Source organism: Sander lucioperca, chromosome 20 (genome assembly GCF_008315115.2).
Source record: "Sander lucioperca isolate FBNREF2018 chromosome 20, SLUC_FBN_1.2, whole genome shotgun sequence".
Lineage (NCBI taxonomy): Eukaryota > Metazoa > Chordata > Actinopteri > Perciformes > Percidae > Sander > Sander lucioperca.
The window spans coordinates 17,377,679-17,393,107 of NC_050192.1; positions in this window are offsets into that span (position 1 = coordinate 17,377,679).

Below are 15,429 nucleotides of genomic sequence, written 5' to 3' on the forward strand. Positions count from 1 at the left end.
CGTGTCATATATAGGCTGATGGATGACACGACATGACAAATGGAATTTGCCTCTCTAGGCTAAACGTCACAAACGTGCCAACACCTCACTCAAAAAGCAATGCTTGGTCAGGTGACTTTGGCGTTTGTTACTGCCGCAAAGTCTCCTTGAAATGTCTCCAGAATGTACGTTTCAGTGACACGCGGGACAAGAACGGGACACAAACCCCGGTCTACTGGGTGAAAAGTCTGTTTTGTTAACCGTTAACCGTTAAGGGTTGATGTGAGACAGGTGTAGAAAAAAAGGAAGAGAGTTCTGTTTTAGTAGTTTTTATGCTGTGCATTAATAACCTGTTTTATTTTAAATAAATTATTTAAGAGTCATCCTGTGTAAATTATTAATTGTTTTGCTGGTAAAACAGGACCTCACACTACCGTGTGACACAAGCTAATTAGAACTCCTCTGTTTTTCGTTTGTTTCAGATATGAAATTCCTGTAAGATTAATCAAATTTCAACAAAGAGGTTGATAAAAGTTTCCCGCTGCAGCAAACTTATTTATACTGCCGCTATGTGAAAAACACAAGGCGTGACTCACACTTTAATGTGACTTCCTCTTAGCCTCGTTCTCTCTCCAACTCTAAATTCAACTTTTTGGTTTCGCTCTGATTTGCATCGCATAAATACACACTAATGAATCAGCACTCCTGCTGCACAGAAACACACACACACACACGTCAGCGAGTGGTCGGATCTCAGCCAGGGCGATGAGTTAACTTCTATGAATAATTAAAACTCTACAATATTTTATTTTGATCGACTCCCGGGGGAAATCAGTGTATTGAACGTCTCTCTCTCTCTCTCTCTCTCTCTCAAACTGCAACTCAACTCTTTCTTTTGTTTTTCCTTCCACTCAAACCCCAAAACTCTCCATTTCTTTGTCCCGAAGCCACGCAAGCCTGAGGATAGTTGGAGTCTAGTCATTATATGTTTGAAAATGTAGCTTGTCATCACATTTTCACCCCTTTTCTTTCTATGTTGGTCTTTCAGCCTCATTTCTCACTCTGACTCTATTCTCTTCCTTTCCAATATCACACCAGCTTTGCTTTTGGCATAGAAACCCACTTTATAATACCAGCACGCTTTATTAAAGGGGACAAATTATGCTCATTTTCAGGTCCATACCTGTATTTTGGGTTGTTACTACAACACGTTTACATGCTTTAAAAAGGTATAGTAAGTGATGTTAATCCAATACAATTTTTTGTCAAAAATCAGTGAATATCTCCTCACGGTCACCTAGCTCTCTGTTTTCTATGTCCTTAAAAAAGATTTGGTGTCAATACACAGCCTTGGCCGTATGAATGGAAAACAAACAGAAAGGAGTGCACGAGCCACATAACACTGTTCCAGCCAATCAACAACAGGCAGCAACAGATGATGGTAGGGGTGGATGGGGGGAGGCAGCATTTGAATGTGCCAGCCGGTAGTTATCTGTCCGTGAATGTTAAGCAGTTGAGTTCAAATATCAACAATCTGCGCAGAATCACTTACTGGAATGCGCTGCCTCCTCCAATACGGTCTGCTGTCTCTGTGGACTGTTTTAAAAATCAGTTGACCTACTTTTTTAAACAGGCCTTTGGATGACCTGACCAGGACTCGTGACTCGACTTTTTAATCGAATTAATCGATTTTAATTGTACTTTGTTTTAATATGTATCATATTATATGTTTTATGTAAAGCACTTTGTGATTTCTTATCGGTGAAAAGTGCAATATGAATACATTTTACTTACTTACTGTTTACCCAGAAGCCCTGTGTCAACAAGCAGGTGCCAAACTGAAGTTTCCTTAAGTGCATCCCTGCTTCCCTCACAGTGAAAACACACCGGGTGCATCAGCGTAGCGCAGCTATTTTTATTTATTTCAGCGGCCATGTTATCCAATCTGTCCGTTCATACCAGGCGCGTAGCGTCCGCATCGGCCGCGCGCTGCAGCGATAGTTTCGGCGTCTCACCTAAAGAGTAAAATATTTCACAATAAAACACCCAGGTTTATGGTGATTTTGGCTGTCTTGACTTCTCACAGCGAGACAAGCAATCAGGCACACGGAAGGGGGGGACCGACGGACGGACAGAGAGTCTATCGGAGAGAGAGAGAGAGAGAGAAAGAGAGCCACATGGAGAAGGATCGCTTTGTGACTGGCGCGTAGAAATACAGGTCCGGTATGAATGGCCAGGCGCGGGATCAGGCACGTATCTACGCCTACGCAGGCTATACGCGACACTTACGCGCCCGGTGTGTTTTCGCTGTAAGACTTGCTGAGCTACAGTTGACTGTGCAAGAGAAAACATAAAATCCCACACATGGCTCAAAGTGCAGAAGAAAACACGAATTAACCAACATCAGGAGCCATAATGATGCTTTTATGTGTACAGAAACCATTCAGCTTACTTTCTTTTCCAAGTTAGAAATCTAACATGTCGTTAATGTCTTAGCGTGTTTTATTTTCTTCTATTATCATCAGAGGCAGAGTCGTAGGCTTGCCAGAGGGAACAGGAGGTGTAATTTCACATCACGGCGGCACAAATCTAACCCCGCTACCTCAAATTTCTTTATAACCGAGCCAATCGTTCCGATAACACTGCCAGGTCCTCTATGTGTATGTAAATATGTCACCAACTGTTTACCGCCAGGGCCAAGGTTGTCATATTAGCACTGATATGGTACTCAGCGTTCTTTATAGCAGTGCCAAACGCTGGCTAGAACGGATCTGGCGTGTCTGCGTCTGTGTAAATCTTATCACTGTCTGCCATAGGGACAAATGCAGCACATTAGCATTGATGCTCTACAATAACAGCATTCACGGCTGCGACGGGTTTCCAAACAACTGGAAATCAGAGAGCAGGGAGTGTGACAGAGAGGGAGGTAAGAGAAAAACAAATACGGTGAAAAGGGAGGAGGAAAATTAAAGAAAGAGGAACAAGGAAATTAGAAAACCGAGAAATAGTACAGAGGTACAGAGAAATGAAGGATCCAACAGGAAGATAAAATGAAAATATAAATAAGAAAGTGCATCTCTGCTCTAACTGCTGTCCAGAGAGGCAGAGTTTTCCCATTAACACTCATAAATAACAGCCTAGCCGCATCATTCTGTGTTCACTCAGAGCCAAACTGAAGAGCAGCATTACTGCCGACAGGCCACTGTGACTACGACAGCATCCATCGTAATGATTGGGCCAGGTGGCCTTATATTTTTTGGCCCTGGCAAAATTGGGCTTCCTTCAAGCTTTCCACTGCTGTTATTAGAAAGACTGATGTCTGTTATTGTCCAATGCAATTCCAAATGTGTCATGATCCTGGCTTCAGGTTAAACCTTTTGGAATACAAAACACAGATGTTACTTGAACTGCGTAAACTAGTAACACAAAATTGAGACATATTCAACTTTTGGAGATCGCCAATCATGTAACCGGCGATCAGGGCAGGACCTCACACAAATGGGTTAAGTCAGTAACACTCCCACCATCGCAGAGCCATGCGGCGAATCGCCAGGATCTCTTTCAACTTCCGACCATTAAAAAAACATTCATTTTTATACTTTGGTTTTTAGAGGTGTAGGTTGGTGGATTTTGTTACTCTTGGACAAAGCTTGGCTAGCTGTTTCACTCTGCTTTTAGTCTTTGTGCTAAGCTAAGCTAAACGCCTGCTGGTAGCTTTATATTATGCGTACAGACGTAAGAGTGGTATCAATCTTCTCATCTGACTCTTGGCAATAAAGCAAAAAAAAAACGTATTTCACAAAACTATTCCGTGGATTATAATAAGGGAATTTACATATTAGTCATCCAGTCTTAGTTTACAAAAATGTCTTCAGCTTTTTATTCTGTGATGTGTTGTCCTTAACAGGTTTGTGAGGCTTCAGTGAGTCCACTGAATCGGTATCAGGTCCAGGCGTCAGAATAGAAAACAACTTTCAGAAAAAGTAGAAACTATACTATCGTGCACACTCAGCACTGACTGCTGGCTATCTTAACCAGCCCCAGCCAAGTTCAGCTAACACCCTATAGAGTCCAGTGCTCTCAGGCCGACGTTGCTTTGCCGTCACTGTGCCAAACTCTTATCTGGCTGTGTTAATGTTCGCACCGTGTGGGATCAAGCAGGGGTATGATGTCTTGCTCAAGGACACTTGGCTGTTACAGAGACTGACAGTCAGATCTACTGGGTACAGGAGCATCTCTTTACCCGCTGCCCGCCCTTCTGTGCTTGTTATTTTACAATTCAGTTCTAAAACGCATTCTCATGAAGGGGTTCGTACAATATTTTACGAACATTTATGCACACTGATACGTATATCTTACTAAAATAGAAGACTGCCGACTGGTCACGTGACACCGGCTACAGAGCTCTGTGATATGTTGCTGTATCAGCAGCACTTGGTAGGTGAGTTTACCCGATAAAAGGTGACTTTGAGGGTACTTTGGGTACAGGGTACCGCGAGCTGCCGGTCATTTCGGTGGACATTACAGTTGAGTTTAGCTGGCAAAGAGTGAGCGTCATGCGGCAACAACAGTTAAGTTTATGCACAAAAACGATTAGATAAGTTTAGGGTTAGGGGTTAGGGTTAGGGTTAGGGTTTAGGGTTAGGGTAGCGATCGTGGTTTGGATTAAAACACTCCCAGAGAACACGCTTTTCTTGGGTGAAGGTCTTTTATTTTCCCCGGAAAGCCAACTCCGCTCCCCGGCTTGAAAGCGCTGTGTTTCATGACCCACCTATCCACTCCGACCTCCTGCCTACACGTTCCAGAGCGTTTGCATACAGTGGCAGTCAATGTGGTGCATACAGTAATGAATACGTGCAATGCTTCCGAATTACAGTGCATTACTTTGTGTAACTTTTTTGTACAAATGGTTCATGTTCTGTTCATGGAACAGCCTGAATGAAGCATCAGCCATTAGAAATAAAATCCTGCCATCTCTAACAAATGACTGCTAGCAAGGATGCAGAACACATTAAAGCTGACTGTTTAAGTTATGACTCATTTTAGAGTGTTCAGAGTATGGTATTTTTGTTTTTCTCGCCTCTGACGCAGACTAATGTAGCATAATAGTGATTAAACATGAAAGCTATTACACTTGATGCACTGAACAGCAGGTGCCCTAAAGATCTCTTCAGTTAAACCAGAGTGGTGTTCAGGAAGTGATGCCATTCATGTGTGAAGTGTCGGGACAGAGAAGAAGAGCGCCACCCACAGAAACCTCAGACTTCATCAGTGGAGAATCCAAGAGAAATGTTTCTGTTGCTTCATTGTTTGTATGACAGTTGATCTGTAGGAAGTGCAGAGGAGGAATATTACAATGATGAGTGCCAAACGGCAAAGACGGACAGAAGACCAATTATGCACAGTCATAGAGGTGTTGATTCTGTATTGCATTATACAGAGAGGTGTTTCTGTTATTTAGCCTAACCTCATTGATATAAATGGGTTGGACACAATAATAGAAAAACATGTAAGTACAAACTACAGCCCTCAACATTATTATACAGTTGAATCGGGAGTGTGTCTATGTTCCCTCAGCCCTATGTTCCCTCAGCCATATGTTCCCTCAGCCCTATGTTCCCTCAGCCATATGTTCTCTCAGCCCTGTGTTCCCTCAGCCCTATGTTCCCTCAGCCATATGTTCTCTCAGCCCTATGTTCCCTCACCCCTATGTTCCCTCAACCCTGTATCCCCTCAGCCCTTTGTTCCCTTAACCCTGTATCCCCTCAGCTCTATGTTCCCTTAACCCTATGTTCCCTCAGCCCTATGTTCCCTCAGCCCTATGAGCCCATTGATGATTGATGATTGATCCCGGGGCATCGTCCTCTGAGCTCGTCCTCATGTATGAGATGCTCAGCAACGCAATTTTAAGAACAGGTTCGTCGGTTATCCTACAAAAACATATGACAACAATTCGTAGGATATCCTACGAAATTACAACGAGATGTGATGACCGGTCACAGGACAGTTAAGTTCAGCCGTCTTTAAAGTTAAAAGTTAGCCGAGGAATTCTTACAGTGAGCCGGGGCCACAGCGTCAGGTGCCGGTAGTTTCAGAGTTATAGTTGAGTTTAGCCGACATAAAGGTGACCGTCACATGGTGACGACAGTTAAGTTAAGACACAAAAACGACAAATTAAGATTAGAAAAAGAGAGTATGGTTTGGATTAAAACACCGGTCCCCTTGAGTAGTACACCCGAGACACGAACATATGTTTCCTGTCTGAAAGTCTTGTGTTTTCCCCTTAACTTCTTGCAGGACAGCTCTGTGTTTTATGACCCAGAAATCTAACCCGACCTCCTCCCTACACAGACTGACAACAGCATGTGCTCAGCTTGTCCCTAAGACTGAGCCCACACACCCTGTCATTCCAGCTGCTTGAGCAATCTAATTCTTTCACTACCCTGCACTCATTACCACAGCTGCCTCATTTATATTCCACAATCCCTGTCTGAAGGAAACACCGCACAGGGACTGTGGATGGAGAGAGCTAAGTCTCGAACAGGAAGGTGTGCCTGGTAAAAAGTGGATACCGAAAGTATATTTAGCAGCTTCCCACCTGTCCATTATAGCTCATTATTTATACCGCCATTCCTCTTTGTAGAGGTTTGAATAATACATCCAACATGTTGTCCGGCACTGATGCTGACGCCTAGCAGGTGAGGTTTTGTATCCCAGCTAGGGGAGGCAGACAACAAAGACGGGGGCTCAGGGAACCTCTGGGTGCCACAGAGGGGATCAAACTGACAGCAGACCTGGCACCGCAAGAGCTGGGAATACATGAATACAGATACTGGACCAGGACAGATGGATGAAAGGGAGGGAGAGAGGGACCGGATGTTTAATTTATAGGCAGATTAATCCCGAACAAACTGGGTTGTCATCGGAGCAGTTACTCAGATACAGTAAAGAAAAGCAACAAGAAGCAATACATTCATAGATATTCAATGAAATAAACATAACATATGTTGATCTGCTTACCAAAAAGCAGCAGAAAACAAAATGTCCGACTTAATACATTGACAGGTTTGCATGAACAGCTATGATAGCGATGATAAAAATCCCTTCAGGGTGTGGTTGGTTAGGTAAAATGCTATTACTCATTCACAGCCTTTCATTTAAAATCTCTTGTACAATATATTATTAACGTTGCATCTGTTTGCACGATGGAGAGTGGTCAAACACTAAAAACATAATAGTGAGAAATGTGTATCTGGTTTGTGTAGTTGCATCTATCAGTTAGGTACATTTCTATTAACGGTTCATTGATACAATCTGTCGGATCGGTATCATTCTTATCGATGCAATATCAGTACTGACTCTGTTAAGCTATTTGAGTATTGACCCGACGTGACTTGAATATTTTCTGTAAAAACATGTGAGTGCTGGGAGCCAAGATCTGCCGGATAGCGTGAAAACGCGGGGAGCTCCGTGCACTGGCACCAAACATTGTTCGTATAAACACACTGCCCACATCGCCATGACACACACACACACACACACACACAGTCACATACAAACACACAGACATGCAAAGCAGAGACAGAGAATCCATGTTGCATGCTGAGCTCAGAGCAGCTGAGGTGTAAATGTAGCCTTGAACTATGAGAAAACCTTTCTCTGATACCACACTGAATAATTTATGCTTTGGAGTGTAGTGGAAAGAGTGTGTGTGCGTGTGTGTGTGTGTGTGTGTGTGTTTGTACCTGTGCCCCTTAGTAGGGTAGCAGGTGTGAGTCCTCGCAGTCCATCCATGATTCATGTCTGGATCCTGACCTGCAGGAGAGGGAGGCAGTCGAAGGGAAAGACGCTGATGTCCCCTGTAAACTATTCACACTTGATTGTGTGCGGCAGAGCCAATATGCAGGGGCCATTTTCCTCAGGCTCTCCTCCCAGCTGGACGGGTCCATACTGCATCCACAGGGAGACGGCCTGGACACATCCTGATCAGATGTTAAACCACCTCGACTGTATGTTTTTAACATGTAGGAGGCGCTGTGGTTGATCTCTTAGCTTCTCACCCTGAGCCCATGACAATAGGTTAAGGGTTGGAGCGTAAAATTCCGTTCCCACACAACTTCACTGCATCCTCAATTATGTTTTTCGAGGGGAACATATTTTGTCCTGGATTACATTTGTCTTTGACATAAACAGAAATATGTTTCAAATCAAAGTCCGTGAAGGTAGGTTGTGTTGGATGGATTGGTGAAACAAACAGGACTTTCTCCCAGGAGACCACTATTCGGGTCCCGTGTGAAACCATAAGTCAACGTTGACTTGAGCAATATAACATACTTAACCTACGTCAGGTATATAACATACTTAACTAAACGTACTTCAGTTACATAAACACAATACTTATTTTAACCAAACCCATCATCTTTGTCTTTACCGACGACGTTTCATTTCCGGGGATTGTTAGGGTGCAAAAGTACAATTTTCCCTCTGAGATGTAGCGGAGTAGAAGTAAAAAGTGGCATGAAAAGAAAAAGACTCTCAAATTTGTTGTACTTGGTTTAGAGGACTTGTTGTCCATGTAAGAATTTAAGAAAGACTTTATTGTTCCACCTGCCAAAGGTGAGTGTATAAACCGTAAGGTAAATTGCCAAAAACGTGACTGTAGGGATGAAGTTAGGTAAACGCTAGTCTATATCGACGACTTCAATTTCCGGGATTGCTCCGGTGCCGCCAGAAATTCCACCGGATGTCCCTCATTACGGCTGGATGTCCGTTACCTTCCACGTTCTTTGTGTTGGCGAACCTCCGGTGGATTTCTGAGGACTATGGTTAACTGCTCCTCAGATCTCTGCAGGGTAAATCCAGACAGCTAGCTAGACTATCTGTCCTATCTGAGTTTTCTGTTGCACGACTAAAACAACCTTTAAACGTACACGTTCCACCAAAACGTGTTCCGTTGCTCTGTCCGGCGCTTAGCTCCGCCCAAGACGATTACGATTGGTTTAAAGAAATGCCAATAAACCAGAGCATGTTTTTTTCCCATCCCGGAATGCTGTGTGGTCTAACCAGACCCTCTTTTGCAGCGCTGTGGAGGAAGGAAGGTCTGGCAATGCCAGACTATCTTTGTATAAACCTAACCAAGTAGAGTGTTTGTACCTTGAAAATCCTGACGTACATAGTTATTTTGAAAAACGGAGACATTTCCCTTCGTTTGTGCCCTTCGTTTACACGCAAACGGAGAATTCGACCTCTGAATATGAGTCTTTCTAAAAACTCAGGCCAGAGTGAAGATTTTGGAAAACTTCGTTTGCACGTAAACGGAGACCAACGGAGGTATAGGCAGCCGAGGAAGTGAGGAAGAGAAGAGAGAGGAAGTGATTTGTTGCTGTTGTTGCTATTTTTGGGATTCTGATTGGCTAACGTGAGCTTGAGTTTGTCGTTGCACTGCCACCTACAGGTTTGGCATGTTCTTGACGGCATATATACACGGGTACGTGTAAACGAACACTTTTTTGAAAACTGACAGCTGTGCACGATGTTATTTTTGAAAACGGAGAGGTTGAAATGTCCGTTTATGAAAATAGCCGGCCACGGAAACGTAGCAAAGAAGCTTTGGTGGACGGTTGACCCCACAAGAGCTGAATCCACAACTCAATCAAGCCTGGTTTTTGGACTTGAATAATGACTTGGACTTGAGTCCCAAACCTGATTAGATTTTACTTTAGACTCAGACTGAGTGAGTCCTGTTCGATGGGTCGATCCAGTGGGAAGAAAAAAACTGCAGTCTCACAAGATTTTTTAAATGTGTTTTGGCTCAGTGGATTTCTCTATATTGTTTACCCATCCTGATGCATGCCGCTGTAGGCGACTGCTCCTGCTGCTGACGTGTCCTTGAGCAAGACATGTACGCTCCTGAGAGGTAGAAAGAGAGAGGGCAAGGGAAAGGAGGGAGATGAATAGAGAGATAAAAGGGAGGGAAGGATTCAGAGAGGAATTGTCTGCTGAGATTTGTCTAACATCTTTTAGACAACCACAACTGTTCGTCAAGGGGTGTGTGTGTGTGTGTGTGTGTGTGTGTGTATGTGTATATTTGTGTACCCAGCCTGTGGCAAGGGTAGAGCTTACACTGAATATTAACTGTTCTTTTCTAAATAACACAGAGGGCTTAACACGCCTGCTGTGTGTGTGTGTGTGTGTGTGTGTGTGTGTGTGTGTGTGTGTGTGTGTGTGTGTGTGTGCGCGTGTGTGAATTTGTGTGTGTGAGGCAGTATGCCTCACAATAATATTAAAGCACTTTGAAACAGAACAGACTTATTTATAGTCTGGGGACAAACACACACAGAACATGTTTGGAGGTGACAGTGGCACAGATTAGTGTGTAGTGGTTTGTCCAGCTTCTACATGACCTTTATTATCTAATAATGTTGTCTAAGAACAATAAAGAAATAACAGGTTTAGTAATAACACCTCACATTATCAGCCGCATACATTGCTTTCTGCCACAATGTCTTCTTTTGATACTATCGAACGACAACCCTGTCTCCTAAAAAAAATGATATTCCCATACAACATTCTGCATTTAGAAGAAAAAGGTATTTTCTCCCAGATTACAATTGCCTGTGGTTCCTCACTGGGCGAGGCTGAGCTAGGCTGAACTGGGCTAAACTGGGCTGAACGGTGGTTCAGTGCCTAAAAAACAACCTTTGGCTGCCAGTATCCCCAAGTCAGAAAAGATTTTCCTCCCCACATTTCTGAGGTCTGTCTTCTGAGCGGCAGACCCGCTTTAACGGAGGCGCTGAGCAAATGCGGTTTAGAATTACGCTTTCATATATATATATATATATCCCGTAAATATGGCAATAAATCAGTCGCGCTTTGTTGCAGTGTACCAAGGGGTCTGAAATTTCAATTTATTACGTTTACAAATCAGGTCAGTGCTCGGTTGAGGTTAGAGCGGAAACTTACCAACCAGAACGCTGCAGGTCCTGCTCACCGAGGAGTCTACAAAACAAATATCATCCCACAGCACAGTTTACTTTTTTGATTGAAGTATTATTCACAACGGTGCGCTGACAAAACTCTGTTTTGTCAGTCAAACTCTCCTGACAGGAGACACTTCACACTCATTCTCTCCGTCTTTCTCTTGTGTTGCTCCTGGACTGTGGAAGCAACTCAGGCTGCCTGAATCATGAAATTGAGGTATGATTATTTATAAGTTTCATTTATTTATTTATTTTTAGTTTTAGGGCCCTATCTTGCACCCGGCGCAGCGCAAAGCCCGATGCAAGTGTCTTTGCTAGTTTAAGACCGACGCAGTTGTCAATTTCCCATCAAGCGCCCGTGTCTTTCAATAGCAAATCCTCCTGCACCCATTTTTGCGCCCATGGGCCTGCTGGTCTTACAGGGAGGTGTGTTCAGGTGCATTCTTGGTGTGTTGCTGTCTTAAGGCAGCGGGAAGTGATCTCGCCATTGACCAACAAAAACCTGGTTTTAAAGTCAATAACGCAGCATTTCATTGTTATTTTAACAGCAAATTAGTAAAATGCGCCTAGGCTCGTGCACAGCGCCCACACTATGCTTGTTACACACACAGGGACGCACAGCAGCAGACAAACGCGCAAAAGATTACAAATAAAAATATTACAATGTAAAATAGTTTTTTGATATGATGTACTCGCGCGCTTTCACTTCACACACAAGCAGATCCGTTTCTTTTTTTTAAATATTTTTTGGGGCATTTTTAGGCCTTTATTTTCACAGGACAGATGAAGACATGAAAGAGGAGAGAGAGACATGACATGACATGCAGCAAAGGGCCACAGGTCAGAGTCGAACCTGCGGCTGCCGCGACAAGGAGTAAACCTCTCTATATGTGCTCCTGCTTTACCAACTGAGCTAAACCGGCCACAGCAGATCACTTTCTTCTCCTGAAAATTCCTTCCTGCTTAGCAAATCACCACCATCATAATAGCAATGCACCAAGGTCCAAACGTGCCTGGCTTTTAAAGGGAATGGGAGATGACACTATGATTGGTTTATTGCATGTTACGCCCAAAACACACCTATGAATTAATGAAGACACTAAGTACAACCCTTTTTAACCATGTGCCCGGCGCACGGACCCTTGTTTCTGCCGTTAAAGTAGCGAAAGTAATTTCGTACACGCCCTAAACGCACCTGCGCCAGGCGCTTCACGCCGTGAGCTTAGATCATTAAAATAGGGCCCTTAATGTTAACCTAAAATCTTCTGGCCAAAGGACTACAGTTGAAAATTAGCCGGCTGGCTAACACTGACACATTTACAGAAATGTTGATTAATGTCTGTTGTCCATAAAATAAACAATAAGAATAAGAATGTTTTCAAAAATGTTTCATTGCAAATACAATTTACAATTTTCAACTGAACCATGGTCCGGTCCGTTTCTAGTGTGAAAGCATTTCTTTGGATGGTTCGGACTTTCTTACAATTTACAAACGGAGGCCAGGGCTCGCAGGATTGCTTGCAGTCTTCTCCTCCTCTCCTGGCGACGACGATAAAATGTTGGCACAACTAGGACATTCATTTTGCGAGTTTGAACTGTCTAGGAGTGTGGCAAATAACCTCAACAAGGCCACAAATGAATAAGAGGATGAGGCAGAAATGCCCTTGAAAGCTCATGTCATTAAGTTTGCTGCAGCCATGGTCACATGGTCAATTGAAATAAAACACAAACAAGACTTCAGTTAATAAAAAGGAACAATACAGTGTGTTTGTACAGTATATGTGTTGTAACTGGTTTAAGTTAGACAAACAGCTAGAAATATTACATTAATGAAAGTGACTTTCCATTATCTGGCACTTTACCACATTTCTCTGGGAATTATGTTCCAAAAATAGAGAATGTGTTATATTTGAAGATTAGACATTTACTGTAACCAAAGATCCTCTCTACTAAAGAGAGCGCATTTCAATCAGCGCCAATGGTATGAAACGGTTCACACTTCCTGTCTCCTAAAGGGGCGTGGTCTCGTTTGTAGGTGTAGTGAACGGTCAGTTGTCTGAATGGATGAAAAGTTATATTTAAATAATGTATTAATATGTTCTTTTGCTAACATTAGATATTTACACAGCTAAAAGACTTGTATCACAGAGATTAGTTCTGTTAGGGCGTTCGTGAACGTTAGCTGATGTTAGCTTCTCTGTGTCGCCAGATCTCGCGAGAGTTTGGTCCTGAGACAGAAACAGGTCTGGAACAAAGTTAATTTTCTCCAATTAAAAATTTTAGTGTCAGAATGTTCTGGAGATATGTGGCTTGTGTCCAATATTTACTTTGGTGACTACGCGGCGAAAGGATTGCTCATAATCTGTGGTCACGTTCACTTATCCCGTTGGAATCAATACAAGAGGGAGTTAGATTTTTAAGTGGCATGTGGCACGTGCCAGTGGCATGTACTTCTGGTACTTCCGCATGCCAATTGCGATTGCGTGTGAATTGACACCATAGCAAGTAGTATGAAATGGTAAAAATCTGTTTAGGAACATTGGTCGGGGTGGAGGATGGGTAAAACACAGGACTTTCACCCAGGAGAGCAGCGATCAAGTCCCGCGTATGACTTTGTGTCCCGCAATTGATATTTCCTTTTCACGGTTGTTGTTTTCCTAACCCTAACCCTGTTATTCTTTTCCTAAACCCAACCAGTTGTTATTTTCCTAAACCCTAACCTAACTCAGTTCTTCTTTTCCTAATCCCAACCGTTTCTTCTTTTCCTGAACGCAACCCGCGTGTCACGTAGCCTCGTGATAAGACGTAGCTTGCGCTAACACGCCACGTGGCTTTAGAAAGTGCCACGTATATTTTAACGAAATCTTACGTTATAAGTTATATTTTAACGAAATCTTACGTTATAAGTTATATTTTAACGTTATAAGTTATATTTTACGTCTTACGATGAAGAACATGCCACTTTCGGTGGCACATGCCAGGACATGCCACTTCCGGCCACATGCCACTTAAAAATTTAACTCTTACTGATCAATACACTCTGGACCTGCATCAAGTCTCCTAAAGAGGCGTGGCCGTGGTAGAGCCCACAGGACACAGATACAGGAAACTACTCCGAGTTGGGGCGTCTCGGTTCTAAACTGTCTCTGCTGTAACATCAGGGTCACTGGTGCCAACAGAGAGTGTTGCATTATGGGTTCTTTGTAGCATTGATGTGCCTTAGTTTCTTTTAGAGTCACGTATGTCGTCAGAATCAATTGAGTAATGTTAGAATCACATATATAAAAAGGAGGGAAAAACCCATTTGATTGATTTGCATTTGTTCCCACAGCAACAAATACACACAGTGTCCAATCAGAATAATCCCCTCCACTGCTCCCTGGATAACTTTAGTTAAATGGTATAAAATGTAGAAACCTTAAGTTGATGTGGAAGAACACAAAGGACTCTTGACTCAAACAAAAAAGCGGCCATTTATAACGGCAAACAACCTTGAGCTTAACTGGCCTTAAGCTCATTTGAAATGGTTTTAAGTGGAAATGTCTCAGCGTGCTGTCAGAGATTGCTGCAGGCTGCAGTCTCGTAGAGATACGAGTGTCACGCCACAGATCCTGAAATAAGCGTGATAACACCTGCTTCTTGTTTTTTTAATGGTTTACAAAGTCGGCGTCTGTGAGAAGCTAGAAGAAAGAGAGGAGAGAACTGATGGCAGGAAGGTGGGGTTAAAGAGTACGATAAGGATTAAGTGTGCTGTGGAATCAAGGCAAGAATGGAAAACAGGGATAGGAACAAGATGGACAGGAAAGGGGAAAGAAAACATTGAAGGGGGGAAACAACAAACTAGAGCAACAGAGAGAGTAACAACATGGAGATTTTTCGAAAAAAAGATGAAATGTAAAAGTGCAGAGTGGGGTATAATGAGCTCTATAATGAGTTCTGAATATCAGAACGTCAGCACATTCTTTGATTGGATGGTTTGCTTTAAATATGTAAAGAAAGTGTAGAATAAGTTTTTTCTCTCTGTGGATTCCTGAAACACTCATAGGAATACAAATCCCCAGAGGAGATTAACATGCAGCTCTGAGTGTGTGTGTGTGTGTGTGTGTGTGTGTGTGTGTGTGTGTGTGGCAAATAATGTGCATTCAACTGTTTCTATATGTGTGCTGACAGTATACTGTACATGTGTGCAGAATTTATTGGATATTCCCAGGTGGCAAGACTGTATGGACTGCATGTGTGTGTGTGTGTGTGTGTGTGTGTGTACTACCACAATTATGAATTTCACAATGTAAAGCCCTATTAATCTCTCTGAATAATGAGCACGGTTCTTAGCTTGAATCACAAATTTGAGCGCTCAAGTGCTTAACAACCTTTTTTTAAGTTTTTTAAATGGATCATTTTTGCCTTTTCAAGTCAAAGTTTAAAAGAAATAGCAGTTCATTCTGCAGTTTATAAATGTGAGTGTAGTTTT